This window comes from Schistocerca americana, chromosome 6 (genome assembly GCF_021461395.2).
Source record: "Schistocerca americana isolate TAMUIC-IGC-003095 chromosome 6, iqSchAmer2.1, whole genome shotgun sequence".
NCBI classification, from domain to species: domain Eukaryota; kingdom Metazoa; phylum Arthropoda; class Insecta; order Orthoptera; family Acrididae; genus Schistocerca; species Schistocerca americana.
Genome location: NC_060124.1, coordinates 148000125 through 148014707, shown reverse-complemented (window position 1 = coordinate 148014707; position 14583 = coordinate 148000125).

Genomic DNA, 14583 nt, shown 5'->3' with positions numbered 1-14583 from the left:
TTCCAGTGAGTAGATACATCCTTTAGGAACAATATTTTCATTTCTCCAGATAATTTCCATCACTCTCAACTGTCTTACGCCATCTTGGAACCAGCGCCTGTATAACCGCACGGTAAAATTCTGGACCAACTTGTTGCAGCCATTGTTTGGCAGCGTGCACAAGGGAGTCATCATCTTCAAACCTTGTTCCACGGAGAGAGTCTTTCAGTTTCCCAAAGAGATGATAGTCACATGGAACCAAGTCAGGACTGTAAGGGGGGTTTTCAGTGTTGTCCATCCGAGTTTTGTGATCGCTTCCACGGTTTTTGACTGACATGTGGCCGTGCAACAGCAAAATATCCTGCTTTAGCCGATGTGGTCGAACACGACTCAGTCGAGCTTGAAGTTTCTTCAGTGTCGTCACATATGCATCAGAATTTATGGTCGTCCCACTTCGCATCGTGTCCACAAGCAAGAGTCTTTCGGAACTGAAAAACACCGTAGTCATAACTTTTCCAGCACAGGGTGTGGTTTTGAAGTTTTTTCTTGGGTGAATTTGCATGATGCCACCCCATTGACTGTCTCTTCGTCTCTCGTGAAAACTGATGGAGCAATGTTTCATCACCTGTCACAATTCGTCGAAGAAATTCATCTCCACCATTCTCGTCTGTTCCAAAAGTACGCTGCATACCGTTTTTCTTTTTCCTTTGTGAGCCACTGTCAACATCCTGAGAACCCACCTGGCGCAAACCTTTTTTAAAGCCAACACTTTCAGTATTCTGCAAATACTTCCTTCCTCTATCCCATCGTAGAGGGACAATTCGTTCACTGCGTTGCGTCTGTCAGCAGTCACAAATTCGTTAACTCTCTGCACATTGTCTCGAGTGTGTGCAGTATGAGGCCTGCCGCTGAGAGGACAATCCTCAATATTGCCGTGCCCACTTTCATCAAGTTACCTGCTTGCCCACCGACTAACTGTACTGCGATCGACAGCAGCACCTCCATACACCTTTTTCAACCTCTTGTGGATGTTCCCTACTGTCTCGTTTTCCGCAGCACGCGAATTCTATGATAGCACGTTGCTTCTGACGAACGTCAAGTGTAGCAGCCACCTTGAAGACATGCTGTGATGGCGCCACTCACGGGAACAGGTTGAACTAAGTTTGAAAACAAGCAGGAAGAATGTATCTACACAATGTAAAACTTTCACACATGCAGAACGAAAACTGTATTTTTACAAAAATAGTGTTCATTTCTTTTGGAGTGACCCTCGTAGTTCTGTCTCTGTGCCAGTGATGGTTAGAAGGGGGCCATTGAGAGCCCTCAACGAGTCTGTCTACGTGTAAGGCGTATTAGACCTACACATGGAATTATGGTCTGGGCATGACAGGAACATTCTAGTGGTTGTCTCACACACCATTCCTTTAAATTAGTACACTAGTCCCATGATTCGACTCGTTGTGCTGCCATTCATGAACAGCATTCCAAGGGTTGTTTTGCAGCATACCACCGTTGTATCCCAACATGCTCTTCAGAGTGTCCACATGTGGCCTTGGCCTGCTGGATCACCAGATCTGCCTCCAGTCGATCACATACGAGGCATCATTGGACAACTTCAGCATCAGCCCAAGCAGCATTAAACTTCCCTGTATTGACCGACCAAGTGCAACAGTTATGGAAATTCATCCCACAATCTGACATCTGGCACAACAAAATGCATGCACGTTTGCTCGCTTGCATTCACCATTCTGGCGGCTACACAGTTTATTAATCTACCAGCATTTCACATTTCCAATGGCTTATCTCGTGCGTACATGAACCTTTGATTCTGTTATGTTAATCACTTCAATATGTTACCTAGACGAACGTATTCCGGAAATTTTATTACTCGACGTACCAACTCTTTGATGCTGCGATTTTTTTCGTCAGGGTAGTTCAGTACGTCATGCTCTAATTGCTGTCGTCTTGCTAGTGAGGTAGGGTGATTCATCGATGGGAAGAGGACTGGGTGGACGTGACAAACAATGAATAGCGTAAGTAAAGTCCTCAACGCGGCCGCGGCGAACGTCCTTCCAACAGCAACAACGTGATGAGGTCCAGATTACGTAGATTTTCACGGCGTAACAGCTGTTGATACTCTTTACAGTTATGCATCCGGATTTCATCCTAATTCTTTCTCTTCGCTTAACGCACAGGTCCTGATGCATTTCTTCTTTCTTCGGCAAGAAGACCCTTCAGCGTGTGGTGCCTGTGCCGTGCGGATTACGGTGCGCCACGTTTTAGTAGACTGTATTTCATATTGACCATTTTAATGCTCTTTCACAGGATCTGAGCTGGTCTGATTGTGTTCGGGATCATGGGTAGGATTGGGAGAAAATGAGTGCAATTTTTTCCATATTGTTTCTTACTCCTTTTATCCAATTTTCTCTGTCTTACCAGATTCTCTTTAACTAAGTTTTGCCTGGGCACAGATAACTACTTCGTTGAGCTCCTCTTAATCTCGAACGCAGACACACACTCACACATTGACATTCTAAAATCGCCCGTCATTCATGTCAGTCACCGTGGAAGTTCTGCTGCGTACATTGTGAATATTAGTGTATAACGATTCGTAAACGATGCTACATACGGAAACGAAATATGACACAGAACCGTCGGATGGTATTACACTTATCACAAACAACATACCCGTTGTTGCCATGGAGCTCTTACTTCTGCGATGTGTGAAATGAATAAAATACGCTGTAACGCAGTATTCGCAGAACTTACAGCGACATCACCCTTGTATATTTAAGCTCTATCGTGATGACATATGAAATGTGTGTTATCACGACTAATTTATCAGAAGCATTTCTCTTACCAGTCAGTGTTCTTTTTCCTTGGTATACTCTGTTCTTCACACATACATTTCTTTGAAATACTTTCTGTAATGTTTGCAAATACACATAGTAAAAACTTGGCACTGTGAGGGTATACTTCAGCGTAGAACCTCAGTGCTGATCGAACTATTTGTTAATATTCGCCATAAACGAGAAGCATGTCCGTTATTTCAACTGTCGTATATGTTGTGAAACTTTGACAGTTTCAATAGCAAGTTTTCCGATCGCTACAACTGCAGAGCGCAGACGGTGGGCTTCAAGTGCACAGACAAACACAACTGTGTCACAGTTTGGTGTTTGCTTGCATTTGGTACAGCAGAGCAGTCATTTGTTCGATCTCTTCTCCTGAGTGTACAACAGTGATTTGTGGCGGTTTTATCTTCTTAACAATTCATCAAGTCCCACACATGTCATGGGGTTGATGTCTTGTTCAAAGGCTCCTCCTTTCAGTGCCACAAAAAACAATGGTTCATTTCATTTAAGAAAAAGAAACTGATGTCTTAATTCGGCAGCTACTATAATTAAATCTTACTTGCATGCTACAGATAACTGGGAATATTGTCCACTACATATCACTGAAAAAGCACGACACTACAGGGTGAAACAGAGCTCCGTCTACAAACTTCAACTCGTTGTCGAGAGATATCTTGTCAATATTTTGCCTCTTTACAGAGTCATCATCATCTCCTCCTTCCAAGGTTTAGGTGTTGTCGTCACCTGTTCCGGTCTCTTACCATCCGCCCATCCACCCACCTTTTACTAGGTCTATCTTCCCGGGCGGCCGATAATTCATTATCTTTTCGCCAATCTGGTTTCCTACATTCTATAAATATGAACCTCCTATTTCATAAGATTGTCTTCTGTCTTGTCAATAATAGAAAAAAATTCATAATCTGATTTTATTGTTTAGTTCCTTATTTATCGATTTTATTACAACCTCTTACATATCTCATGAACCTCTGATTTTTCTTTTTTTGTTGCCGTCCGCGATTCAGAACCATGTGTAAAAGCACAACAAGAACATTATAGAATTTTAATTTTATATCTATTTTTGTCTTTTTTCACAAAGTTCTTCCAATTTTTCCGCACATAGCTTGATGTTTATAAACTTTCTTCTCAATGTATTTCCCATAATTAAAGCTAAATTCACACGCTAGGTAACTGAAGTGGGGTAATTGTCCTAAAATTTTCTCATTTATTATTGTTTTCGACTTCATTCTTTCCTTTGAAAGCCATTATCCTGTCTTTCCTACAGATGTGGTAGAGTTGTAATACATCGTGTTTTGACTCAGTCTGCACATAGTAAATTATTGTCAGTGCAGATATCTGGTCATCGGAATAAACCAAAGACTGCGGTTCATTGGCAGAACACTCGGAAAATTAAATAGGTCTACTAAAGAGACGGTTTACATTCCTCTTATCCGCCCTCTTCTGGAGTATTGCTGCGCGATGTAAGATCCGAATCAGATAGGATTGACGGAGGACCTTGAAACAACTCAAAGAAGAATAACTCGTTTTGTGCTATCACGAAAAGAGGGAGACAGAGAACTGGATGTGATACCAAAATTGGCGTGGCAATCATTAAAACAAAGACGTTTTCCGCAGTGACAGGACCTTCTCATGAATTTAAATCACTATCTTCCTCCTCAGAGTGTGTAAATATTTTATTGGCTCCCACCTACGTAGGACGAAACGATCATCATAATAAAACAAGGGAAGTCCGAGCTTGCATGGAGCGACTTAAGTGTTCGTTGTTCTTGCGCGCTGCTCGAGATTGGGACAGTAAAGAAGTAGCTTGAAGGTGGTTCGTTGAATCCTCTGCCAGGCACTTAATTGTGCACTGCAGAGTAATATTGTCGATTTTGATGCAATCAAGGACATTTTGATGTAGATGTAACAGACTATTTAATGGTACGCTAGGGTCTTTCGAAATTCTTAGGAGTATTTCATCTTTCCACTGCATAATTAGGTTGTCAATATATAAATTTAATAAAGTGGGTGATAGACTGCACCCTTGGCAAACACCTTGATTTGTTAAAATTTCTTACACTCTCGAAACTCATAATTTCTTTTGTGTTTACGTCTAGACTCTTTACAGTATTAATTAAATTTCTAGGAAAATATCTTATTACCAATATTTTCCACAAAAGGTTTTTTTTACCTTATCGAAGGCTCCCTCATAATCAATAAATAATGAATGCGTTTCTGTGCCACATTCCCGATATGTTTCAGTAAGTTTCCCTATTGTAAGAATATTATCAGTACTCGAACGTCCCTTTCTGAAGCCTTATAATTTCCCTGAGATTACTGCATCGGGATAGTTTGTAATCTTTGATTAAGAATTTCCCAATAAATTTTACATCCTGCATTTAGTAAACTAAGTCCCCTATAATAATTTCCTGTGTCTTTCCTATTGTATTTTTTAAATATATAAAAAACTTAGCTGTGTTCCATTATCCAGGTACGGAACAATTTCTGCAGTACATGTTTAAAAAATAGGGTAAATCAAATTCTAAAATGGTTCCTCCGTGTTTGATTAATTCAGCATTAGTGCCATTTAGGCCAACAGATCTTCTATTTTCTGTTACATTTATGACTGGTTTTAATTTTTATACGTCTATTTGATCTACAGTGTTATTAACAATTTCTATAGATGAAATTTCTTCACTATCGGCATCGTACCACATATTTCTGTAGTGCTCTATCAACTGAGTTTCTGTTATTATATTATTGTCTGCATTATTTTTCTCCTTTTTATTCATAAGTTGATAATTTTAAACGCTGTATTCCATATTCTGTGAACGTCTTGTCCAACATTAGAAATGAATTTTTGCCAAGATTTACTATGGTGCCATTTTAATAATTTTTTTTGTTTTATTTCTTTTCTGTTTATATATTCCCAGACTTCATTTGTTCATGTTTGTAAGTATGCATTATAAGAAATTTGTTTTTGTTCAATAGTGTTAGCTATTTTTGTATTCCATATTTTCAGACCCCTTTTCTGGTGTGATAGTTCACTTTTCCCTAGTATCTCATTAGCTATTTTCAACATTGCAGTTTTTAATCTTTTCCTTTCTTCTTCAATATTACCTTTGGTTTCATCCATTTGAAATTGCTATATGAGTTTTTGTTGATATAAGTTCCCTATGATTTCTTCGGTAGGAGATCTAGTACATATTTCAAGTTTTAGTTTTGGGTTTACTTAACACTTGTTTGTTTCCTCCATCTTGCCCGTATTTCAAGCCTAGAAGTAACTAGTATGAGTTTTTGTTGATATAAGTTCCCTATAACTTCTTCTGTAGGGTACATATTTCTAGTTTTAGTTTTGGGTTTGCCTTGCACTTGTTTGTTTCCTAAATCTTGCCCATATTTCAAGCCTAGAAGTAACTAGGAAGTGATGTCTAAATATATAGTATTTCGAATGTGAGAGTTTATTCTTTTATCACCTATTACATAGCAAATTATTGAGCGTCAACCTCTGGTGTGCCCATGTATTTGTTAATGCCTTTCTTTCTGAAGAAGGTGTTTGTAGATTTTAACTGATTAAATGTAATAAAATCCCTTAATGTCTTGCAATTTTCATTTAAAGTTACTTTAACAAATATTCTTACTGTATCTAGTGTTGGTACCTTTCTAGTCCTTGCATTTAAGTCTCCTAATATTAAAGAATGATAAGCATTATTGTATTCATTTTGTTGTTTCTGCAACTCTTCATAAAATGTTTCATAATGTCCGTGTTCTCCTCCTTCAGGTGTTTATACTCCTGTGGCACATAAATGTCCTTTATCGATTTTGAATCTAGCAGTTACTATCCTTTCATTCATGTAGTAATAAAAAACATTCTTTTCCATTTCTTTCATCTATACAAACATCTACTACACTCATTGTTCGTTTCGTTTGTTCGCTTACAACTTAAATTAATGTGTAATTATTTAAATCTTTTGTTCTCCTCAGTTTCCTCTTTGTTTCTGTTATTACAGTAATGTTTAAATTTCTTGGTTCCAAGTTTTCTATAAGCTCTAATTGCTCTTACATTCCGAGTACCTACCCCTTTTGCATTATCATGACTTTGTCGTCGGCTTTGAGAAGTATCCGTGTTATTCATGAATTCATGAATTATGGTTTTTTTATATGGATGAGTAACCAGCTCGTCGTTACAGAGTAATAATATAACTACGACGTATTCAGTGTGTTACCCCACCAATTACCTTCGTTTCTGCGCAAATACCGTACAACAACGAAGAAGACTGTACTTTATAATTACCAAAACCTACAACACCAACGCTCTCTCATTGAAGCCTATGCACAGATGCAAAAGGTCTGTGATTTCGTTGTCGTCACTACGGGAACGGCTCAGCGTAGGTGTTGCTGCATCTCTGTAACGGAGAATCAGAGACGCTGATACCAACATTCGCAGGAAATATCCCTGGACAACCTCTGAAAGTTTGTGGTTGCAGTCCTGGTTCACCCCTTACATTTACTGGGTCTGAACACATTGCTGCGTTTACTGCCTCCACGTATATACTAAGTTTTCCTTCCAACGATATAACATACTCTAATCTCTTCGTCTACCACTTGTGACGTCGGCATACATATTGAAATATTCTTGTCGTTGTTTGTGCCGAAATCCTAACATCCTCTCCATTTTGTTGATTGCATTTCCCTTTTCACGTTTTCTAGCTTCGCTATCATTTACTGTCTTCTTCAAAGTTTTTCAATCTTTTTCTCATGGTTTCTCTACAGTAGAGGTCTTAATTTCGAGACTATTTCGGATTGCCTTGCCAATAGAGAGCTCATTACGACATTTTTCTGTATACAACTGTACATACACTGTAATTTTAATCTAGCTGCTTCTATTGCCTTCTGCATTCTCATGCCGTTGAGCATCACTGATTCTTCCGCCTTTAGAGCCAGTTTCCCACTCAAATGACGAAAAGGTATCCTGAGGCTATATTCATATTCCTGTGGTCGTTAACGGAATAAGGGCGACTCTTTATTTTTAGTATTTCAGCTTCCCATTGCTAAAACTTTGTAATAAATTTAATTGTTTCCAAATTAAAGAAATTAATTATTAAGATTGTGGTGTGGAAATGTTATCTACAGATTAACACTACTCAATATATGTAAGCATTCAACATATTGACTTGCAGCATACTTCTACACACCTAAATTTACCTGCCCCTTCTCCCGTAAGTACATAGTCATAAAATCACAAAAGGAATGGCCAGTATATTTATGCACTGATTACAATATTATATTTTTCACGTATGTGAAACGTTTCCTGTTACTATTGTAATTCTAATCAGACTTTAAGTGCACTTTGCTATGAAAAGTAACTGGTACTCCTTCACAAATTTCTCTTTACATTCGTAACAGCTAGAATAATTCAGAGTTGGATACAACTATATGCAAATTTATAAAATTGAACCAAAAGCATACTAAGTCAAAAAAGACGGATCACTAAAGAGTTATTCAAAACTGTCACACACTGATATACACATAGGAATCGCCGAAAATAGTAAAATTTTAAACTTGTATGGGGGATGGATGAATGTCTGACGCTGCAGCGAAATTTCACCTACCAGCTGACAAGAACAGTAAACTGGGTCATGTCCATACCAGTTCTTAAAGTCTTCATTACTTTCATTCCTGTATCCAGTTGGACAGTAACTATGCCTCGTAGAGAGGCACATGGGCGACATAGGCATATGTCGGAATTTGAGAAAGGGCTTGTAGCTGGGCTCAAAGAGACAGATTGGACAAAACGGCGAATTCCTCAGCGCGGCCCTCGCGCAGACTGCCGTTGACCTCTGTACACCAACAAGCCTGTCTGCAACGTAGCGTCGGGCACTCTCGACCTCGAATCTCACTGACTGGAGTAGAGATGTCTCCAGTGATGTGTGCCGTTTCGAACTGAGCTCCGACACCCTGGGAGCGGTGGGATGCCACACTGAATGTCCCCCGCTATACGACCCGACAATCAAGACTTCAAAGCCGAGGTGCTGTTTTACTTCACGTCAGGACCCCGTCGATTGTCAACACAGCGGTACATCGACGACATTCTACGACTCGTTCTGTTGCCCTTCGTGGTAAATCCTCCAGGCTTTACACTACGCCACACTATGAGAGTTCTTACTGTTTGTCTTCTTCCTTGACAAATACTGCTCTGACAAGCAAGCTCGCCGCACCTCTCCCCAACTGAGAACGTTTGGAGCGTTATGGGCGGGACCCTCCAATCAACTCGGGATTTTGACGATCTGTCGCTCCATCCGGACAGAATATGGCACTATTTGATCTCATGATGACATGTATCAGGATTATCATTATTATCATTAAGGACTATTCCGAATTACTGCTTGCATAAGGGCGAGAGTTGGATCAATGCATTATTAATTTGTTCAATTTGTGTTTCCTCTGAATAAATAACATAACATTTCTGAGATTATAATCATTTGTATGCCTATCTGCGCAGGTGCATCACATCTACTGATTTCCATTCGATTCGTATGATTCGTTCATTGTGTGTCGTTTTCTTTCTTCCCTCTTTCTTCTTTTTTTTCCTTTATTGTGTATGTGCAACACAAGGCGTAAACAAAGAGAGCTACATCGAAGCCACACAACGATCTCATCTTGAGGTTGAGAACAGCGCAGTCGAAATGTACACTATATACAGTGAACGGTACACAGAGAAAAAGAAAACAATATAAGTAGAGGTAGGAAGCAATAAATTTACTGGACACGGCCGATATCCTTTCCTATCTCTCTCCTATCTAAGATGGAACCCAGTCTATAAAGAAGAATCTCGCATTCAACACGATGGTACACAGCAATCTCCTTCGTCCCTCTAGTTATTTATTTTAATCATTCTGCTCTCGTGTGCTGTATCTTTCGGGCTCCCCAGTCCGAGGACTGCTCTGATGCAGCTCTTATCTTTTCCACATTTACCCACACTACGGCTCCAACTACGATGACCGGCTCACTGGTATATTATGTGTGAATGGCTTTCAAAGTATCTCTGCATATATCCTTATTTCGGAATGCCAGATTTTCATGCATTTTAATAATGTGTACTTTATTTACGCGCACTGAATTTCGTTTCTGTAGGTGCACGATACATAACCGAACGCTTATCATAGGCAACCATGAGCAGATGGAGAGCAAAAAAAATTGTTTGTTGTTACATTTCTGACACGTAGGAAATACTGCTTTTATTAAAGGGTTCACTTTCTCTGTGTCTGATAATACGGGCTGTATGTTTACAATACGGAAATTGAGATCTCGCAAGAGTCATTCATAATTTTATTTTAGTGAGAATTCCCACATTTTCATTGGATCTTATTTCCGATGTTTATTAGGAGCGTTTAGTGGGAGTAGCAGAAAGTTCAGATACGTGAAGAACATGACAATGATTCCGATTACGAGCAAGATCTCTTATCCAGATACACCAGGGGTGGTGGTGTACAATTTAACTCCCCGCGCTACTGTTTCAAACGATAAAATATATTTCGAAGCATTAATGGAGAAATATATCTACGGCACCATTATGAGTGTTTTAAAATTCAACCTTACTGTTGTTGTTGTTGTGGTCTTCGGTCCAGAGACTGGTTTGATACAGCTCTCCATGCTGCTCTATCCGGTGCAAGGCTCTTCATCTCCTAGTACGTACTGCAACCTACATCCTTCTGAATCTGTTTAGTGTATTCATCTCTTGGTCTCCCTCTACCATTTTTACCCCCCACGCTGCCCTACAATACTAAACTGGTGATCCCTTGATGCCTCAGAATATGTCCTACCAACCGATCCGTTCTTCCAGTCAAGTTGTGCCACAAATTTCTCTTCTCTCCAGTTCTATTCAACACCTTCTCATAAGTTATGTGATCTACCCATCTAATCTTCAGCATTCTTCTGTAGCACCACATTTCGAAAGCTTCTATTCTCTTGTTGTCTAAACTATTTATCGTCCACGTTTCACTTCCATATATGGCTACACTCCATACAAATAAATTCATAAACGACTTCCTGACACTTAAATCTATATTCGATGCTAACAAATTTCTCTTCTTCACACATGCTTTCCTTTCCACTGCCAGTCTAAGTTTTATAACCTCTCTACTTCGACCATCATCAGTTATTTTGCTCCCCAAATAGCAGAACTCATTTACTACTGTATGCGTCTCATTTCCTAATCTAATTACTGCAGCATCACCCGACTTAATTCGACTACATTCCATTATGCTAGTTTTGCTTTTGTTGATGTTCATATTATATATTCCTTTCAATACTCTGTCCCAGCTGCTCTTCCAAGTCCTTTGCTGTCTCGCCGAACCTCAAAGCTTTTATTTCTTCTTCATGGTTTTTAACTCCTATTCCAAATTTTTCTTTTGTTTCCTTTACTGCGTGCTCAATATACAGATTGAATAACATCGGGGAGATGCTACAACCCTGCCTCACTAATTTCCCAACCACAGCTTCCCTTTCATGTCCATCGATTATTATAACTGCCATCTGGTTTCTGTACAAATTGTAAATAGCCTTTCACTCCCTGTATTTTACCAATGCCACCTTCAGAATTTGAAAGAGAGTATGCCAGTCAACATTGTGAAAAGCTTTCTCTAAGTCTGCAAATGATAGAAACGTAGGTTTGCCTTTCCTTAATCTATTTTCTAAGATAAGTCGTAGGGTCACTATTGCCTCACATGTCCAACATTTCTACGGAATCCAAACTGATCTTCCCCGAGGTCGGCTTCGACCAGTTTTTCCATTCGTCTATAAAGAATTCGTGTTAGTATAATTCAGCACGGGCCTATTAAACTGATAGTTCGGTAATTTTCACAACTGTCAACACCTGCTTTCTTTGGGATTGGGAATTATTATATTCTTCTTGGAGTCTAAGGGTATTTCGCATGTCTCATACAGCTTGCTCACCGGATGGTAGAGTTTTTATAGGCTTGGCTCTCCCAAGGCTCTCAGTGGTTGTAATGGAATATTGTCTACTACCGGGGCGTTGTTTCGACTTAGGTCTTTCAGTGCTCTGTCAAACTATTCACGCAGTATCATATCTCCTATTTCATCTTCACCCAGACTCTCTTCCATAATCTTGTCCTCAAGAACATCGCCCTTGCATAGACCCTTTATATACTCCTTCCACCTTTCTGCTTCCCCGTCTTTGCTTAGAACTGGGTTTCCATCTGAGCTCTTGATATTCATGCAAGTGGTTCTCTTTTCTCCAAAGGTCTCTTTAATTTTCCTGTAGGTAGTATCTATCTTACCCCTAGTGATATGTGCCTCTACATACTTACATTTATCCTCTAGCCATTTCTTCCACCAAATCGATATTCACCTACATCATTTCCTTCTCTCCCTTTTCTTACTATCGAATTCCAGTCACCGAAGACTATTAAATTTTCACCTCCCTCCACTATCTGAATAATTTCTTTTATCTCATCATACATTTCATCAATCTGTTCATCATCTGCGGAGCTAGTTGGCGTATAAACTTGTAGTACTGTGGTAGGCGTCGGTTTCGTATCTATCTTGGCCACAATAATGCGTTCACTATGCTGTTCGTAGTAGCTTGGTTGAAATGCCTCTGAGCACTATGCGACTTAGCTCCTGAGGTAATCAGTCGCCTAGAACTTAGAACTAATTAAACCTAACTAACCTAAGGACATTACACACATCCATGCCCGAGGCAGGATTTGAACCTGCAACCGTAGCGGTCTCTCGGCTCCAGACTGCAGCGCCTAGAACCGCACGGCCACTCCGGCCGGCTTGTAGTAGCTTACTCGCATCCCTGTTTTCCTATTCATTATTAAACCTACTCCTACATTACCCCTATTTGATTTTGTATTTCTAACCCTGTATTCACCTGACCAGAGGTCATGCTCCTCCTGCCATCGAACTTCACTAATTCCCACTGTATCTAACTTTAACCTATCCATTTCTGTTTTTAAATTTTCTAACCTACCTGCCCGATTAAGGGATCTGACATTCCACGCTCCGACCCATAGAACGTCAGTTTCCTTTCTCCTGATAACAACGTCCTCCTGAGTAGTCCCCGCCCAGAGATTCGAATGGGGGACTATTTTACCCCCAGATTATTTTACCCAAAAGGACGCCATCATCATTTAACTATAGAGTAAAGCTGCATGCCCTCTGGAAAAATTACGGCTGTTGTTTCCCCTTGCTTTCAGGCGTGGCAATACCAGCACAGCAAGGCCGTTTTGGTTTGTGTTACAAGGCCAGATCAGTCAATCATCCAGACTGTTGCTCCTGCAACTATTGAAAAGGCTGCTGCTCTTCTTCAGAATCCACACGTTTGTGTGGCCTCTCAACAGATACCCCTCCGTTGTGGTTGCACTTATCGTACAGCTATCTGTATCGCTGAGGCACGCAAGCCTCCCCACCAACTACAAGGTCCGTGGTTCAGGGGGGGGGGGGGGGGGGGGACCTTACATTAACGAAGTTTCTATAGCTGCCTTGTTATGTATATTTCAATACACTCACCGTCTTCATCACGTTGTTATATTTACTTCACAAAATTAATTGGCATGTAATGATTTGTCATGATGCCATCTTCAAGTGCCTCGATGCCACTATTACATCTTTTTTTTTTTTTTTTTTTTTTTTTTTTTTTTTTTTTTTTTTTTTTTGTCATCAGTATACTGAGTGGTTAAATGCGGCCCGTCACGAATTCGTTTCCTGTGCTAACCTCTTCATCTCAGAGTAGCACTTGCAACCTACGTCCTCAATTATTTGCTTGACGTATTCCAATCTCTGTCTTCCTCTACAGTTTTTGCCCTCTACAGCTCCCTCTAGTACCATGTAAGTCATTCCCTCATGTCTTAGCAGATGTCCTATCATACTGTCCCGTCTCCTTGTCAGTGTTTTCCACATATTCCTTTCCTCTCCGATTCTGCATAGAACCTCCTCATTCCTTACCTTATCAGTCCACCTAATTTTCAACATTCGTCTATAGCACCACATCTCAAATGCTTCGATTCTCTTCTGTTCCGGTTTTCCCACAGTCCATGTTTCACTACCATAGAATGCTGTACTCCAGACGTACATCCTCAGAAATTTCTTCCTCAGATTAATGCCGGTATTTGATATTAGTAGAGTTCTCTTGGCCAGAAATGACTTTTTTGCCATAGCGAGTCTGCTTTTGATGTCCTCCTTGCTCCGTCCGTCATTGGTTAATTTACTGCCTAGGTAGCACAATTCCGTAACTTCATAGACTTCATGACCATCTATCCTAATGTTAAGTTACTCGCTGTTCTCATTTCTACTACTTCTCATTACCTTCGTCTTTCTCCGATTTACTCTCAAACCATACTGTGTACTCATTAGACTGTTCATTCCGTTCAGCAAATCATTTAATTCTTCTTCACTTTCACTCAGGATAGCAATGTCATCAGCGAATCGTATCATTGATATCCTTTCACCTTGTATTTTATTTCCACTCCTCAACCTTTCTTTTATTTCCATCATTGCTTCCTCGATGTACAGATTGAAGAGTAGGAGCGAAAGGCTACAGCCTTTTCTTACACCCTTCTTAATACGAGCACTTCGTTCTTGATCGTCCACTCTTATTATTCCCACTTGGTTGTTGTACATATTGTATATGACCCGTCTCTCCCTATACCTTACCCCTACTTTTTTCAGAATCTCGAACAGCTTGCTCCATTTTATATTGTCGAATGCTTTTTCTAGGTCGACAAATCCT